This window comes from Haliaeetus albicilla, chromosome 23 (assembly GCF_947461875.1).
Source record: "Haliaeetus albicilla chromosome 23, bHalAlb1.1, whole genome shotgun sequence".
In the NCBI taxonomy this organism is placed as follows: Eukaryota; Metazoa; Chordata; class Aves; order Accipitriformes; family Accipitridae; genus Haliaeetus; species Haliaeetus albicilla.
Genome location: NC_091505.1, coordinates 366,093 through 383,587, shown reverse-complemented (window position 1 = coordinate 383,587; position 17,495 = coordinate 366,093).

Genomic DNA, 17,495 nt, shown 5'->3' with positions numbered 1-17,495 from the left:
GGTGTGGTTTCTGCAGCATAAGTGCCCCCACCCTCTGGACAGGCACCATAGCTGTGTTCAGCTACATCCCCCTTTGATACTCAGGCTGCAGGAGGGGAACGGTCTGTAAAACGACCCCAAAACCCTGGGCTGCCCTGCAAGGACTTTCTCCACAGCACCACAGTCCCTTGTTGGCAGGATGGCTGCTGGATCCATCCGGGGAGCAGCCCACGTTGCTGGTCTGCTGCAGCTGATCCCGCAGCCCTTGCCTCCGGGGCAATGTTCCCAGGGGACCTGGGAGCCTCTCCAGCACTGTCCCCCCCCAGCTCCCTGCCATGCTGCACAGCCACGGGCATCTTCCCAACCCCCCTGACCACGACAGCTCCCAGGCTGTCCTTCGGCTGCTTTCCGCGGACATCCCAGGGCTTTCCTCCAGCCTGCCCTGAACATCCCCAACCCGAGCGTTGCTCTGAGAGCAGAAACGAAAGCCTGGCCCTTCCTGCCTGCCCACAGTGTCTCACAGCCACTGCCCAAAATAGCTTGAAAAGCCCTAAAATAACGCGCCACTGCCCACTCAGCCCATTCGGTACCCTGAGGAAGACGTAGGAGTGCATGCAAGGGTAGAGGTGGGCAAGCGCAGGGACCAGCCCAAAAAAGCACATCCCGTGGGAGCATGATTTCCCCTGGCTGCACAGAAAAACAGCTGTTGCTGTGGCAACAGCTCAGCGCTTTCTGTTTCCTCCCGCAAAATGGGGTGAGCACGACGTCAGCAGCCCACCATCCACCGATGAGCGCGGCTCCAGCCTCTCCCGGCTTGACTCAGTGTTGGCCACTGGCCCTAGGCCCGCCTGGCCCTCGGCCAGGATGAGGACGTGACTTCCCTGGTCACCCTTTCATCGTGCCTGGGCATCTCTAGCTTTCCTAAAGCACACGTCAGGTAGCAGGATGCGGAGCCTGGGTCATGCTCAGCATGTTCAGGCTCGGAGATGTGGTGTGTCCATCCCCCCAGCCCTGCCCTGGCTTAGCCAATACCATAAATCCCCCCCGGCGTGTCACTCCTATGCGAGTGATGGTAACTCAGGCAGAGCCACCTCCGTCCAGACTCCCTCTGCCTGACTTCCTTCTCCATCCTGGGCATGCTGGGGCAGCTGGCAAGGACCCTGCTTCCCCGAAGCCTCCTCTCCGCAAGTGAAATGCTTCCCAGTGCCCTCAGGTTAATCCCACTCCACTGTCAAAGCACCCAGATGCCGAGCTGGAGGCTGTCAGGGGGTCATGAGTCAGGGGAGCAGGAATGGGGTAAGCTGGGTATAGATAGAGCAAATTGCCCTCAGCCTCCCAGGGATCAGCAATCCTGACATGCTCATGGCTTCTCCCAGTGAATGCTAATCCCCCTCTATTAAACTCAGGTATAAAAGTCTCTTTTTCCGGTTCTTGGTCCACGCTGCCAGAGGACCCCTCTTCCCACCTCCCCATCTCTGACACTGGGCTGGTCTCAGGGGCTGGGCTGTCCCAATGTGCCCCTTGCCCTTGCAGAACCAGACAGGTGAGCACTCTTCGGAGGGTGTCCCCCATACCCTGGCCTTCCCAGCCAGGCACCCCAGGGGTCCCTCCACTTGGCAGGGCACACAGACCCCCTCCAAGCTGCCTGTCCCCAGCATGTGTCCACCTCCAACGGACATAATGCTCCATGTCCCTGTCCCACATTTACAGCTCATCACCTTCATCCAACAGGACCGTACCAATGGCACCATTGCCCCCTCCCCTCTCCACCCATCACCCCCGCAGGGCTGTCATGATGGGTTGCAATGTGGTACAGCTCAAAGGAAAGACAAGGCCGGTGGGTGCTATCAGCCAGGGCACGGAGCCAGTACTGGCTCCCCTTGGATGTTTGCAGGCTGCTCCAGGGCCAGAAGGTGCAGTGGAGCGCTCAGACATGGTCAACAAGAGCCTTCACCCCAGCTCCACAGCCCTGGGCACCAAGGGGTCTGACATCTTATTCTCGCAGTCTGCAGAAAGGCTGCGGTGGGTACCAGACCTAAAAACCCACGCTTGGCTCATGCTGACTACTCATGCACGAGACCCCTCTCCACACAGTTCCCAGTGTGGGAACTTGCTAAAGGCATTTTACAAGATGATCTGTTTGTGCACAGAGGACTCTTGGAGGGCGCAGGGCCAGGGGCTGTGGTGTGATGTTTTTCAGGAGCAGTTTTCCTGAGAAGGCAGGGAAAGGACCAACAGTCACAGCTGCCCCATTGACACCCACTGAAAGCACCCAACCAAAGGAACAGCAGAGAAACTGCACCCAGAACCCCAGCCTCTCCCCAGGGCTGCAGCATCTCAGTCAGAAAAGCCAGGGACTGTCCCAGGGAAGTTCCCCTCTGCCCATACCAGGACACGGCAGCAGCAGCAGGCTCCTGAAAGCCTTTGGCTCGCTCCCCCTGAGCCGCAGGGTATGTTCCTGGGGTTTCTCAAATAGGCTTCAGACCCCCATCCCATCACTGAGCAGAGCCCAAGGCTGGGTGCTTAGACACCCCAAGTCTCTCCTTATCCCTGGCAAAGGGGCCGCGGCCCCTCCTCGCCTGGCCCCAGTCCAGCTGGGATCCCCTCGCCTCCGGCGTGCTCAGCGCTGCCTGTTTGTGTGCTGCTGCCCTGGTTACCAGCCACTGAGTCACCACAAAACCTCCCTGCGCGGGCAGGGAAGCCCGGGCTCATATTTTCCATGGGAACCCTACAACTCATTCAACCTTTCGAGATGGGGAGAGATGTCGACAGCAAGGACCTCACAGGGACCAGGACAGCTTGCACAGGGAGGAGCTGAGGACACGTCCAAGCCCTGCAGGAACTTTGTGGTCCCTTTGGAGCAGTGCAGCCGTGGGCTGCTTAGGTGCACGCGTGAACACAGCTGTGGGATGTTTTGCTCCACCACCCATTCAGCTGCATCTTCATCTCCAAGTCCTTGCCCGTGCTGCCCTGCACTTGTGCCCACCAGTACCATGCACGGGGACCCTGCCAGCCCCGTGCCTTGCCAGCCCCATGCCCTGCCCAGCCCCAGAGTCATGGGGTTTCCAGGCAGACCTGGTCTGGCTACAGAGCAGGGAGCTGAGGGAAGTGAGCTCAGATGCCAGCGAGACGAGGCAAAGCTTGGGCAACAGGCCCTGGCAGTGAGGCCATGGTGTTACGAGCAGCGCCCGTCACTTCGTGGCTGCAGCCTTACACCAGCTTTTTCCGGGGAAGGTGGAAGACGTCACCTGTCAGGCAACTCTGCTGTCTCTCAGCATGAGCTCAGGGCTTGGCTCAGTTCTGCTGTGTGGCACTGATGGGTCCCAACCACCCCGGGGCTGATCAGTGCCAGAGCCACAGTGCAAGCCCCTTTGGGATGACCACACCATCCAGTGAAGGTCCAAGTCCATGTCCTGGCTGCAAACCCCCCCATACCCAACCCTCTGGAGGGGACTGGGGCAGTGTGTGCAGCCTGGCCGAACCAGCTGGGGACAGGATCGAGCCCTCTCCACCCAGCCCCGGTGTGCCCCACAGGCCCTTCAGAGCCAGGAAAGCAGATGGGAAGTGTCTCCAGCACAAAGCCCAGCATCCCTGGCCCCTGTCTGTAGCACAGCCGGGCAGCCCGGGCTGCAGAGGGTCAGGCAGGGTGGTGTTTGCAAGGCTCTGCATTTGCCTACACGGGGGAGGAGGCATCCATGCCAAGCTTCCCCAGGAGGCATTTGGTCCCTGGGTAGCTGGGGCTGCCCATGGGAAGAGCGGCTCAGAGGAGGCGGTTTGGAGAGCCAGGGTTTGTGCCAAGCTGGGCTCCTGCTAAAGCCTCTCCATCCTGAGAGCAATCTGGGGACACACAGGCAACCAGGATCCCAGGCTCTGCAGATGCAACTCATCCTGACATGCTGTTGCACTCTGATAGTAAAGCCAGTCTGCTGCCAGTTGGCCAAATCCCTGCCCCCTGAGGGACAAGCGGAGCCAGATGGCTCTCAAACAAACAGGAGCAAAAGCTTTCATTGTCCAGAAAGCAGCTACAGGGCAGATAAGGATACAGGGAGGGGGATTGTGACACGGGGATGTAGGGTAGTCGCTGCAGGGGAAGGGGATTCCTTCATCCTTTTGGGGATGCTGCTTGGTCCCGTCTGCTCTGAACACCCATCCCTTCACACTCACTGCCTCTCAGGCTCCCGTCACCCCCTCCTGTGTTCAGCTCATTTGCAAATCTCCCACCTGGGTTGGAAAGAGGAGAGGGCAGAAGGTGTGCCAGGATGGGGAACAGGCACCAGCCAGGGAAGGCACGGACCCAGCAGTGGTGACCTGGCAATCCTGCACGAGCCACTGCATGTGGGAGCTTATCACGGGGGGTGGGACGTGGGGGGAATGGACGGGATCCCAGCTTACACGAGAGCCCTGATGCCATGTGAGAGGTGAGCGGGTTCGCTGCTGCCGGGCAGACGATGGGGCAAGCAGACTTCCTGCAGGCACTGCGTCACCTCCAGTCCTTCCTCTTGCCCAGACGGACAAACAGACAGACAGCGGCCCCGTGCTGAGCACGCATGAGGAGCGAAGCCGCAAGCGGGTGCGGAGCCTGCTCACCCCTTCCTGCCTGCATGCCTGCCTGCAGCGGGATTGCAGCCCAGGATGGGGATGGAGAGCAGAGATGCCACCTGTGGGCACCGAGGGCAAACTCAGATGCAGCTGGGGTGCCTGTGCTCTGCCATGGGGCTGGAGGGATTCCCATCAGCAGGCAGGGACAGGCAACTCAGCCTCAGACCCTGGTTCTGGCTGCGCTTAGACCAAAGGGGCTGGGTCAGGCCAGCAGCTATGGGGCAGAGCTGGTGGGCATCCCCCAGCCCCACATCTGACCCCCTTCCCTCCTCCAGCAGGGACCAGCTCTGCCAGGCAGCCCCCACCGCAGGCAGGACCTGGGGCTGCCTGGGAAGGGCTGGAGGAATGGAGGGAGATCTTCAGTCTCCACCAACTGGGAGCTGGCAAAGGTAAAATAGTTCTCAAAAAACGTCGTAGCAAGAAATGTTGTTGCTTGCTAATCCAAGCCTGGGCTCCCTGGGCATCCCTTGTGACTCCCCAAGGAGTCAGCAGTCCCCAGACCCAAATGCAGACACATTGCTGGTGTTTTGCTCCCCCCAGTGCTGCAAAATCCCCCAATTTTGCAATATTGCAAAATTATCCCTGGCTCCCCAAAGGTCAGTGGGATCGTGGGGGGCTCCATCCCCTGCTAGGGCTGGCCATTGGTGGGGGCCAGAGATGTTGGAGCTCCTCTCTGCATCCCAGCCCGCTTCCCCCGGTGCCGTCCAGCCCTGCAGCCCCCCTGGCCCCAACAGCACAGGCTGCAGGCTTGCGAGGAACCGGCATCTGGAAGGGATCAGTGCTGCTAACCACTGCAGGGAAAGGGGAGGGCTATAAATAGCAGCAAGTTTCCAAATCAAAGATTAAAAACAACAACAACAAATGAAGAACACAGGCTGAAGCACTGGCTTTTCTGCCCTGTGTGTTTATATATATAGTCATTTTTTTATTGCTAGCTTGTTTTCAGTCTTCCCGCATTGCTGTGATGTTCTGGGTCTGTCCTCTTTCCCATTGGGCAGCTTCCCAGGGACACATTTCTTGGAAGGTTCTAACCTCTTTAGTAGCTTTAAAATGAATCCCAGGCAGGAATGTGCCAGAACCCATTTTTCTGCTAGTTTAGCAAAACAGCCCACAGGCTTGTCCCTGGCCAGGAGGTGCTGCAGGGCTGGCCTTGGTGGACGCAGGGGTGCAGCGGGCACCACAGGGAAACAGCTGGGGGACACCGAGATTTCATCCGAGTGGATATGTGTTTTCAGGGGGAGCTCATTGGCAACGGGAAAGTCTCGGCACCTCTGAGGAGAGGCTAGATGGACACCCGAGTTTAACCCTCACAGCTAAGAGGTGGTGCTGGTGAAGAAATGAACTGCAGAAATATTGCCCCGCTGCTTGGATTTCCTTTGACCCATTCCCGCAACAGCGTCCCTCACTCAGGCATGGACCAGAAGCAGACATTCCTGGGATTACCCAAGCCCAATCCCAGCAAATGGGTCCCAGCTGGACCCAAGGGCAATTCCCTGTCCTGGGAACAGGCATGGCACCTCGTGGGTACTTCCCACTCTACCTGCTCGTGCCCAGGGACTGGCACAATCCCACAGGTCACTCTCCAGCTTCTCACAGCCACCACAGCTCCTGGCGGTGCATCTTTGATGGACCATTTGTGGCCCCAATGGCATGTCCAATGGGCCATCTGTTCTGCAGGGCAGTGGCCCCCAGCGGACAGTGACTGTGCTGCCAGCTCCCAGTCAGGCAACTTGGATGTTGCAAGAAGAGGGAGAGAGGAGAAATCGCACCTTTTCCCCAGCAAATTACTCTCCACCTAGAAATCCCCAACCACAGCTCAAAATCCTCAAACCCTGGGCGAGTCCCTACCATCTCCCCCTCTACCCAGGGCACTGCAAATGATTGCAAATAACAGATAACCCTGCCCTGGGAAGCACACATGCGTGGCCTCACGCGCAGACCTGCTCTGAAGCTGGTGCTGCTGTGTTTATCCTAGTGTTATTGCCCACTAAAGCTGTTTTCATGGAAGGGCTGAGGTTTGGCAGGCTCTCCACTGGCAGCACTGCTGTGATGGAGCCCAAGCCAGGATGGCATGACACACACCCTCAGCCTTCATTTGAGAAATAACCTCATAAATCTGCTTAATACGGCTGATGAATCATTCCCGCTCCCCGTGGGCTTGCTTCCCGCGAGCTAAGCCTCACTGTCCCTGCTCTGGGAAAAAAACACAGACAAAAAAATACCCAAGCAGCATCCCTTGAGCAACAGCAGCACTGCCTGCCTGCACCCTTCCCCACACACTTGCCACCCTTCCCAGCACACCCGGCCTCCCCGCAGAGGGCTGGGGAGCTGCTTGGCATTTCGGTGCTGGATCCCAGGCTCCACAGCAGCCGGACCGCTTCCAGCTCCCCTCTCCTGGCCCCCCCCAGGCCAAGCACTGGAAGCAACTATGACTGAAAAATACAGAGACAACTTTTGCAGTCACCCCTTGGGATGCTAGTTGCTGCTGGCTAAAACCAGGCGAGAGCGGGGTCAGCTTCCTGGGGAACTAAGGGCACCTGAGGCCATGGTGATGGCTGCAAACAGCGCATGGCTGATACCGGCAGCAGCAGCAGGGACATTGGCCAAATAGGGAACAATGGGGCAGCCACTTGCAGCAACCACAACAGAAAACACCATGTCAGGCAGATCGCAGCCAGTGCTTCGTCCCCCTGGGCTCCTGGTGGGAACGCTGCCCGTCAGCAGGAACTGGATGCTCAGTATGCGCTCTTGGGGCTGCCTGCGGTTTTTGGACACAGTCAAAATCTGGAGCAAGGTCTTCAGGAGCTAGAGCGAGGCATTTGGGCTGGGTGAGACGAGACAAGGCTGCTTGGTTCTAACAGCTTCGTGTCCCCCATCTCCAGACACCATGGGCAGGGTGTGAGGACATCCCTGCATGAAATGGACCACAGGAGCAAAGGCCAATGCTAACAGCTGAGTAGAAAGCCAGACAAATGCCATGAGGCTAATGGACAGGGACACCATCCTGCCTTCATGTCCCAATCCTCCCCCTGCATCCCCCAGGGGTGGCCAGCCCCTGTCCCAGCACCCCAGAGCACCCTGGCTGAGTGCCACTCCAGTCCTGGAGGCACAGAGCAAGGTGCAGCCCCCACCTGTACCACAGGGACCGTCCCTTCTCCTGGGGTGACATGCAGTGCTGGTGGTATTGCCAGCGTGGCCGGGAGCCACTTATCTCGGGCCGTTGGCCACGTGCCCAAAGCCAGAGCTCCTGACGTCCCTGTGGGTCACTGGGGCAGTCGTCAGAGCTCCAGCTGAGCCACAGCTGGAATGGCCTGGCCCCATGCACAGGTACCCACAGACATGGGCATGTGCTGGCATCACTGTCCCAGGCTGGATATTGGGCTATATCCTGACCCGTGGGCTGGGCTGCTGCATCCCTCCTGCTGCTGCTGTCCCAGCCGCATCCCCATGCCCGCGGTGGGGAAGCTGAGGAAAGAAGAGGTGAGAGGCTCCTCTCTCCTGGCTGCTCCTCCAGGGATGGGGAAGGACATTTCTCAGTCCTGACGCCTGGCCACTGCACCCCGCTGCCACAGACACCACCACCTCCTAAATAATCCCTGGCCGTGGGCAGAGCCACCAGGCACCACAGGGTTTGGGCTGGCAAACAGGGATCTCTGTCTGGGCTGCTCCATGCCCATGTCCCACTGACTTACAGCTGAGCAGCAGCCCTGGGACAGGCTGCCTCAGGAATGCTCCTCCAGATGGGTGCTAGCTGGGGACCCCTGCCAGCACCCCACCACTCGCCTTCCTCCCCACCCACCTGACTCACTTCCGAACAGGGACAGAGGGGTGACTGCAGCAGGGAGGCTGGGAATGGGGCCCTGCATCACTGTGAGGATGTGATGCATCACTCCGCTGTGCCTCAGGCTACTCGCAAGCCCTCTGGCCATGGCTGGGAGAGGACAGCCAGCCGCGGTTTTGCTCCCATCAGGAAGGTGGGACGCATAGCCAGGCAGAGCAAGGCAGGCTGCTACTAGCCCAGCCCAGCATCGAGCTGCCAGAGGGGCTCCTGGCTTCACTTTCGCAGCAAGGGTTGTGCCATCGACCCACAATAAAGTCAGCATGTTCCCTCTCCGGATGATTAACACTCTCCAAACTCATCCCACAAGGAAGCAATTAAGCAGGCTGTGTGCTGATTTGGGGCAGGGAGAGGATGGCAAAGCCTCATGCTGTGCTGTCACTGGGTACACAGGTGTAGGAACCAGTCCTGTCCCACACCGGGGACCGGATTCTGGGGGACCTGGCAGGATGCCTCAGCAGGAGCAGGGTTACCATGGTGTTGTGGTTTAAGCCCAGCCAGCAACTAAGCACCATGCAGCTGCTCACTCACTTCCCCCCCACCCAGTGGGATGGGAGAGAGAATTGGGGAAAGAAAAGGTAAAACTCATGGGTTGAGATAAGAAGAGTTTAATAGGACAGAAAGGAAGAAAATTATAATGATAATAATAATAATAAAATTACAATAATAATAATAATAACAATAATAATAGGTTTGGAATATACAAAACAAGTGATGCACAATGCAATTGCTCACCACTTGCTGACCGATGCCCAGTTAGTTCCCAAGCAGCAATCCCTCCTGGCCAACTCCCCCCAGTTTTTATACTGGGCATGACGTCACATGGTGTGGAATATCCCTTTGGCCAGTTTGGGTCAGCTGTCCTGGCTGTGTCCCCTCCCAACTTCTTGTGCCCCTCCAGCCTTCTTGCTGGCTGGGCATGAGAAGCTGAAAAATCCTTGACTTAGTCTAAACACTACTTAGCAACAACTGAAAACATCAGTGTGTTATCAACATTCTTCTCGTAATGAATCCAAAACATAACACTATACCAGCTACTAGGAAGAAAATTAACTCTATCCCAGCCGAAACCAGGACACATGGGAAGGGGATGGCTGGGTCACACTACAGCATATCCATCTGGATGGACGAACATATTCATCTAGTTCAATGTTATGGTCTTCAAAAGCAGCCAGGAGCAGAGCGGGACGTTCCTGTTCAGTCTGATGGTCCCTGTCCCATTCCGAGCGAGAGGCTGGCTGCTCCCCAGAGGCTGGCCTCATCCACACAGCAGCACTGCTGCACGCTCTGCGCTTGCTTGGAGCCCACATTGACACAGGCAAGTCCAGGGTTGGTCCTTTCCATCCCCTCCCAGGGGTGGTCATGCAGCCTCTTTGTGGGGGAAGTGACCTCTTTGTGGGGGAAGAAGGGCAGAGCAAGGGGCTGGATGCCACACACCATGCTGGTGTGTCAGTGTGTGCATCCATGTCCCACGGGTGCTGCAGGGTGGCTGGTGGAGCTGTGGCACCTCCCCATCTCCATCACACCCCCCGACCTGACAGAGTCCTGCCTGAGTCAGAGCAGGTCTGCCCCACATAACAGGCACGTGAAGGGCCATGGTTTCAATACGTGATTTCCCTTGCTGTCAGTGAGACAGAGGCTCCTACACACAAGTGACGTCTCAAAAGTGCAGCTCCAGCACTGTTGTGCTTTTCTTTAAATTCACCCTTAACTACCTGATTTCTGCTGACTCTGACCACAGGGATGGCCCATGGGTTGGACAGATGGGGACACAGAGGAGGAGACAGAGGGAAGGGAAGTTTTGGTGACCACAGTTATCCTGGAGCCCTGAAACAGCCCGGCATCTGAGCAGCCGCCATGATTAGCACAGCCATGGCAGAGTTAGACATTGCCCTTGTTCAGCGCAGACCCGTGGCAGATCCCAAATGTTCGGTGAGGTTTTGATCTTCCTTATTGCAGGGGGAAGCAGGCTCCAACTCCTTTTTGACATCAGATGGGTGTGGAGACTTGTTATGCTGCTGAAATATCAATGAGCACTGCAAACCTGACAGAGCTGGGTGGAGTGTCTTTCTTGAAGGCTCTGGCTGCAGGAGTCCTGTGATTACGTGACAATCTCAGTTTTCCTTTTAAAGACAATGACACAGAAATAGTGAGTTTCCTGCATTCCCAATTATGGTGGGGAAAACTTGGAAACTTTTCTAAATATATGCTAAAAATGGTCACAAAGGAAATGTCACTAGAGAGAAGGTGAAAATACATGACTTGAAAGGACAAAAACCAAAAATCCCATGACGTCTTGGGGACTTGAACTCCTGGGATCACACACCACCCCACTCCCCCATGCCCACAGGGCACATCTCACCTCTCTTAACGTGACCAGCTCACAGCATCTCTCGCAGCTGATGCCAATCAAGCCAGCATCCCAGTGCTGTGCCGTGCCCCCAGGGGAGAGGACTTGCAGAGATGCAAGGAAAACCCAGGATGAGCCATTGAGCACTTTGCTGACACAGCAAAAGCTGGAGCACTGCGCTTGGCCGAGTTCAAGGTCAAGGGCTGTAAATTCCTTGTTATTTTTAGCTCCAGGATAGTAGCTGGCTGAAAACAAGAGGAAGAACAGCTGGGATCTGGAGAGGGAGGGGAGGTGCAAGGAAGGTGGATGCTTTTGCCTGCTGAAATAAGGGTGAAACCATAAGAAACAGGTGGAAGGGGAGAGAGAAAATGCATGCTGCAGGGGTGGCAGGGTGTCCCCAGAGAGGGGCCCATGGGGATGAGCAGGATGCGTGTTTGTGCCCTCACCGGCTGCAGAACTGCAGCTGGACATGTCCTGGCGGGTGGGGTGACCTGTGAGGACACGCAAGGTGCTGCTGCAGCCCGGGGACATGGGAGGATCCTGGAGCACAGGGGCACAGGGCGAGCTGGACCGCGGGTGCGTGCCTGCACACATGTATGCAGCAGAGAGGATTTCTCCCCCGAAGGCTGTGCTGAAAAACAACAGCATGCACCTGATGTTGGGAAAGGGCCTTTTCTCCTCTTTGGTGCAACCGTCCAAGGCGGGGCAGGCACGCCAGCTCCCTCTCCACAACGTACCCGCCTTCCTTCCGCTCTGCCCAGGGCCCAGGATGAGCAGGGATGCCGTATTCAGGGCTCCGTGCTCCATCACCAGCTAGAACAAAGTCATGGTGCCTGCCAGCAGTGTCCCTTGTGCCTGGCCAAAGGGGGATGGGAGATGCTGGGCTGTGCAGGGCCCACCGGGGCTCTCAGCTCTCAGCATGCATCTCCATCAGATGGGCATTTTGATGTGTCACATTGCCACAGCAACAGGAAGCATACAGCGAGGCGAAACGGCCCGACAAGGAAGAGACCACATGCCTGCAGCTCCTTGCATCCCCCATCCCACACAGGGCATCAGTTTAGCTGCTGAGAGAAAGTAGTGATGTTCCTGGGGTGTGCAATGACTAAATGCTGGGTTTTGAGGAGAAAACAAAGTCAAGGAATAATAGAAGAGAGAATAGCCTTGTATCAATCACTGCTGGCTGTGCTGGGGCTGAGCTGTGTACAGAGCCTGCACAAACACCCACACCCACTCTCACGCTGGTATTCAGATCCTGTGGGATCCAGCTACGTACACAGGGCACGTATGCACACACGTGCGTATGCACACTCTCACATGGGTGTGTGGATCCCCCAGCATCCAGCTACAGGCAGCACGTGTGTGTGAACAGACGCCTGTGTGGGTTTGGGGTCCCCAGCCCCAGCCCCACACCCGCTGTGGGTCCCTCTCTGCCCCCAGCCCTGCAGGGCTTTGCTCCTGGGAAAAGCAGCATGCCGTGGAGCCAGTTATCGTGCTCCAGGGGAGTCCTCAGGTCGTTGTCCCTGAACCCAGCAAGAATGAACCAGGTGATAAAAGAGCAGATTTCCTTGCTCACAGCCCTCAGCCTGCTGCTAGCAAAAATCTGTCTCTTGGCCTCCTCCCGAGCCTGGCTTCTGTCTTTGCCTTATGCCCCTGCCCTTCCTTGCCATCATCTCTGATTGCGTCTGGTCCTGCTTTCTTGCTTTTCCACACATCCCACTGAGATACCGGAGCTCCCTGAGATGCTGCTGGGGCAGTGGGTAGTCCTGCGTCCCCTGGTTTGGAACAAATCCTCCCTTGGGAAAGCCAAGGTCTGACTTCAAACACACCCAGGGCTGACGCTCTCTAGACTCCCCAGCAAAGCCCCGTAGGTCGTCTCCAGGCAGCCAGGGATCTGAGATGACCACCACCCATGGCCCCTGCTCCATCTCAGCTCTGGGCTGATGGAGCTTTCCTCGTCCCCACAGTCCTATCCTAGGGCATTGGATGGCTGAGTCCTGCCAGTCCCTCCATGCCCAGGAAGCCCAAGTGGCAGAGGCAAAGTTCACACTGCCCTGCTCCTGCCCTTCCCACCATGCCACTGTCCTCAGGAGACACCTGAGCTGCCCAGAGCATCCTGAAGGCTGCAACCCTGAGCAACACAGCCAGCGTGCACTGCCCCACCACTGCGGGAACGCAGGCAGAGGCACTGCCAGGCAGAGCCGACCAGCCAGAGAGCATCTTTCTCTGCCTGGCAGTGCCAGGCCTGGCAGCTCCGGCGGGAGGATGGATGCACGTGAGAATATACTTCATGCTCCAGTCAAAACCAGTGCAAACAAAGCAGAGTGATCTGAGGAGCAAGGGAAAGCCCCTGCGTGGGGAGAGAACCACTTTTGTTGGCACACAAAGGCCCTCTTCACTGACCTAGAAAGATGAGCAGTGTGCGCAGCCGGCACTGAAACTAGGACGGCGGACAATAGCGGTGCGAGTTCTCCGCAGACAGAAAGGTCTTTGTGAGCCACTGAGCATCTCCAGCTCTGACCACCATGGGTCCCCAAGCAGAGCCCAGGCCATGGGGCTGGGCACCCCTGGAGCCAGGTCACCCCAGACCCACCCCAGACAAGGTCTGCGTGGACAGCCCAGTGCATGGGAAGTGCTGGGAGCACTGGCTCACCTCTGGTGAGGCTGGATGGCACCCAGGAGGCTGAGGTGTTGGGAGACAGCTGCTTTCCACAGCTCTGCCGGATCCCCAAATCCCTGCTCCATCCCAAAAGCCCTGCTCCACCCTGTCTCCCCACCGGTGTGACTCATGCCTCGTGGCCACACGAGCTGCACATAGGAAGGGCCTCGCCACCCCACAGCCAGCCTGGCGCCTTTGAGCACTGCGTGATAGCAGGGAGAAGCAGCACCCACTGAGTCACACCGGCTGCCGGCAGCACCCGCCTCCCCACCCCAGCAGGCAGACCCAGACCTGCTCGGCTCCCCGTGGTGCAGACCCCCGGGCTGGGAGCACTGCTGGGGTCTCACTTGCCACTGGGAGGTGGCACATGGGGTTTCTCCATGCTGCCACCCACCAGCCATCACTCCTCCACAGTCGGTCGGTTGGTCGCGATGGGAGGTGGGCAAGCAGGGCACGAGGCGACCAACAAGCAGGAGGCGGGGGCTTGCTCACGCCGTTGATCCAGACTTGTGGTGCAGGAGGGCTAGCACAGCAGCATTTGTCCAGGCAGATTTGCCACTGCGGTCCTGTTACCACGTGGCCCAGCCAAACTGGCTCCCACCTGGTCTGGCAGCAGCAATGTCTGCTGAAGGGCCAAAGGGGGTGGGGAGACCTGGGGGACTTTGCAGCCCTGCCAGCTCTGGCAACTCATGTTGCCTTAGGAGCAGTGGCACCATGTAGACCTGTGCAGGCTCTGGGGTGGGAGCCCTGTGGCACCAGCCACATGTCACGCTTTCTGTAAAAATGAAAGGCTGAGTTCACATCCCTTCTTGTACCTCCTGGTGGTCACATACACCTCTGTGAGTTTAGGATGGATTGCAAGGATGCTACACATGCCAGAGAGCCCAGATGTATGCACACATGTGCAGAGACACTTGCACATTCCAGAGAAGAGTCTTAGAGAAGAGCTAGTCCTGCTAAAGAGCAGCTTTTTCCCTTCTCCCAGGTCCCAGCAGATCACAACACCCTGGATGTGAGAGATGCAGCAAACCTCCTGAGACAGCAGGTTGATGCCTCCATCCCCGGAGTTTCAAACAACTGCCACCCACCACCTCCTCTTGGCAAGGACACATGGGTCAAGTTCATCTGGCTCCGATACTGTTCTTGATGGGAGGGCACTATATCTGGTCTGTCACGACAGTCACTGTGTAGAAGGAGCTGTCAGAGGTCACTGGTTTCCAACCTCCTGCATCACTGGAGTCTCCATCAATGGTGTACAGTCTGCTCAACTCCTCTCACAGCTTCTTCACCTACTAACACCTCAACCAGAGAAGACGTCCCACTGGTGAGGCCATCACCTTCCATCAGCCCAGGGAGAGGCATCAGATATGGCTGCAGCTCTGCACCTGCATAGCCACATCCTATCTGCCACACTGACTGTGCTGAGACTCTGATGTGCTGGGGCAACGAATTCAGCTGGCACCAGAGATTATGCCCCACAACAAGTCAACACCATTGCTGCACAGTCCTGAGCAGAGTTTCTGAGATCCTTGGCACCCCTGGGGTGCTGACAGCTCCTGCATCTCTGCAGCATCTCAGCTGCAGTCCTGCCCCCAATTCAGCTACTGCTCCCCAAGCACCCCAAGCAGCTGGGGCAATAGATGTCAGTAGTCACTAAGCTACAAACAGTCAACAGGAGTTAAATGCTAGAGCTGGCATAAGAAAGTTTCCAGAGGCTCACCCTCACCAGCTATGGGAAGAAGGTCCCTGACCTTCCCTGAAGAAAACTGGAAACTGCTGTGACAATTGCAAGGTCTCTATTAGTAGTCTCTGACCTGTGTCTCACGAGATCTTTGCAGGCCTGGCTGAACCTAATATCAACCCCCATCCCCTTCCAGCCTACTGCTCTGGGGTAGCTCCTCTCCCATCCCCTGCAGAGCAGTAGGAGGACTGAGGTTTCCTCGAAACACAATCCATCTGCCAAGGGGGAGGTGCATACGAGTGCCAAGTTTGTGGAGAGAGGTGTCATATAGGGATGGTGGGGACCCATGCAGAACACCAGACAGCTCCAGACCCTCAACGGAGCTGCTCGCTGAGATCAAAACCCATCCCAAGTGAGTCACCTGCACCCAGGCTCTGAGCAGTTCAATGTCTTCTGCAACGATCCCTCTTTCTGGAGACGGGATTTCTATGAAGACCACAGTGCTTCTGTAAATTCAAGTAAACACAAGTGGATGCTGCCAGATCATGACCTGGGGAAGGGCAAGTTCTCCTCTCTGTGTGTGCTGGGATAGCAAGGAGCAAGCAGGCTCATGCAACAGCTTTGCCAGATACCGCTGAACCTAATAACTGGCATATGCCATGCCAGCTCCCAGAGCCAGCCTTTCGCCAGGTCTAAGCACTCTATGGCAGACGGCTGCCCTCAGGCTGCCAGCTGCAGGCAGCAGGTAGGCAGCCTTGACTCGCTCTTCCCCAGGCCAGGACAGTGCAAAGGGAGGAAGCAGCAGCCGGCGTGTCAGCAAAGCTCCTGGTTGCAAAGAGTACAGTGCATGCCTGGGGCCATGTGCAACACTACAGCTATAGTTAGCTGAGCCAGCCCTGTCTGCACGTGAAGCCAAAGCCCTGTCCCTCTGGGCAGGCTGACGCCTGGAGCTGCAGCCCAAGGAAAGAGTCTGCGGGATTGGGCTGCCAGGTCCCCAATACAGTATTGGCTGCCTCCAGGAGTACTGGCACTGCCTGCCAGTACAGAGCTAGCAGAGCATCCTCACCACCACTGTGAGTCTCATCTGGCTCCTTCCAACAGGAGGGGGAGCATCAGGTCATCACCATGGCTGGGGAGGACCACCTTTGCCCACTGGCATTGCCAGACTGGCCCAGGAAAGAACTGGTGCTGCAGCTTCTGGAGAAAACTGCAGACTCCAGCCCCCAGCTTGGAGGGCACTGAACTGGGCTTGAACCACCCCTGTTTGACCTGAGCTGCACAACACCAGCTCCGTCCAGACTGGTTAGGTCCCCATGCAGGTCCCTGAGCAGGTGGGAGTGGGTGGTGATTCACCCACCACCCTCCATATAACCCCCCAGGACACAACTGAGTTTGGCTGGGACGTCTTGGTGGCAGCCTCTAGCCAAAGGTGCTTGTTAGGGTTTAAGACACTCTATGTTTGGGAGCACCCCTGGTGCATGTCCTAGGGCTATCCTCTTGCCCTGGGCATAAACTCCCCCAACTCTAGGGCAGATCCTGCCTATGCAGTCCTCCAGAGCCTTGGGTTCTCACTCAGTACTGCAGCCATCTTCAGCCCTGGCTCCTCGGAGAGCTGGGGGGGAGCTACCCCCAAAGATGTGACTGTTGGGGTCAGAGGATTGGGAAGCACAGGAAAATACCTGCCTTCACCCACAGCATTGCTGGAGAGATGAGCAGGCTGACATCTCCTCCAGCACAGCCAGCACATGCACTCGGGTGGCTGCTGGCTGCAGGGGAAGCGTGTCTCCCTCCAAGGTCTCCATGCACAGCCGGGGGCTACTGCACCCCCTACTCCTTGATCTGCCATGTGTGCCACAGCCCTGTTGCTGCCGCTCAATTCCCACCAGCCAGGTGACACTGCTCCTCTGAGAGGACTCACACTATGGCCCAGCATATGGCAGGAGACGGCCAAGACAGAAGAGAAACCAGACACAAAAAGCTTCAAGCCTTTTCGAAACAGGCTTGCTGTTTCTCCTTTGGGACATGGCTAGCTGCCAGGGCCATTGGCATGGCCAGGCCATCCTAGCTCCATGGTGTTTCCTCCCATCATCCTATCCAACTCCATTGTACAGAGAAGAGGCACTGCAGAGCCAAGCGGGTAGAGGGGAGACCCAGAGCTTGCAGTGGGGGGATGTGGCACTGCAGGAAAGTGCACCCCAGTGCTGCCCTTTACCTGACCCCCATAGCTGGCCCTCACCCCAGTAATCCACTGCAGGGTCTGACCTGAGCAGGAAGGATGTGGGCACTTGTGGCACCAGAGACCTCCAAGCAAAGGAAAGGGGTAGGAGAAGCATCCACAGCGTGGTGTCCACAGTCGGCCAGCCCAGGGCTCTAACCCTGCTTGGGTCCC